This window comes from Austrofundulus limnaeus, unplaced genomic scaffold, assembly GCF_001266775.1.
Source record: "Austrofundulus limnaeus strain Quisiro unplaced genomic scaffold, Austrofundulus_limnaeus-1.0 Scaffold575, whole genome shotgun sequence".
Lineage (NCBI taxonomy): Eukaryota > Metazoa > Chordata > Actinopteri > Cyprinodontiformes > Rivulidae > Austrofundulus > Austrofundulus limnaeus.
The window spans coordinates 70396-71723 of NW_013952977.1; positions in this window are offsets into that span (position 1 = coordinate 70396).

A 1328-nucleotide genomic window follows, 5' to 3' on the forward strand; every position below is an offset into this window, starting at 1 on the left:
GTTCCAGGCTGAGTCATTTCTACCTTCTCCTCTCTGTCAACGCTCTCTGGTTTCATTTAAAAGAGTCGATCATCAGATTTGTCCAAGATTAACCTTCAGGTGGATATAGCTCACTAGCAGCCTCGCACCGAGGACCTATCCACGTCATTATTTACCCAGAATGCTTTGCGTGTAAATAAAATGGTCTGTGTGATATATTTTTAAACTTTTAGCTTAAAAATTTACAAAACTAAAACAGCTTACAGTATTTTTACACGCATTATTTTACAGTTAAAATACATGTTTATTAAATAAAGTCTAATGTTACAACTAATCATGGATCCCTTTAAAATGCTGAGGTCAAGTCCGTGTGTTTCTAGACGAGTTGCCTCACAAAGCCTTTGAGCTTAAATAACTCAAGGCTTTTCTTTTTCAGAGATGCTAAAAGATCATTTCAGGCTTTGTAACTGAGAATTTCAACTGAGATTAGGAAAATAAGTCTTCCCTCACAGAGAAATGTGATTTTAAGCAGCAACCACTCCAGATTAGTTAATTTTTCACGTGTCTGTGGGCCTGATGAGCTGCATCTCATCCACTGGGAAACAATCACAAATTTAGATTTTACTCAGGTAATGTGAAGAGCTCTCTTTGTGTTCCTGTCCTGAAACTTGATCCTGTGCAGTAAGAATGTAGAGTGAGTCTTTCATCTAATTTTCCTTGGATACTCACAACTTCATACCCTTTAAATATGTGTGTTGACCTTTTCCATGCTTTGTGAAGTGCATAACATGTACTTAAGCATGGAGTGGAAAAACAATGTAGTTATAAAGGTTTCGTATGCATATTAGGGGTGCAAAGATACAACCCGTCATGGGTTTAATAAAATTTATTAAGAACCAAATGTTGGATTTTTACTTACTTATTTGAAAATAAGTGCAATAATAAGTTTTAATTTATTTGTAAACTAGATACCACACAGCGGTAACATAATGACCCCCGCATGCACAAATGCACCAGAACTCATAAGTCTTTATTCCTAATACTGTAAGTGCCATGCTACTAGGTGCATCCTAACTTTGTAGTGGTTTGGGTGGGGGTCTTTTTAAAAAAAACTGGGGGGGGGGGGTTGACCTGATGGATAGCCTCTCATCAGAGCTAAACAACCAACTGTAGATGAGTCTGACCTACACTGAGCCAGCCAACGGTTTTACAATACACCCCATATTTGAGGAGGGGGCTCCTTTCAAAGTCGGGGTGTCAGGACATGCAAAGATGCTTATAACTCAGAAACTGTTCAATGTAGGAGCTTCAGATTTATTTTGTTGCTTAGCTCTGATGAAGCTCTATCC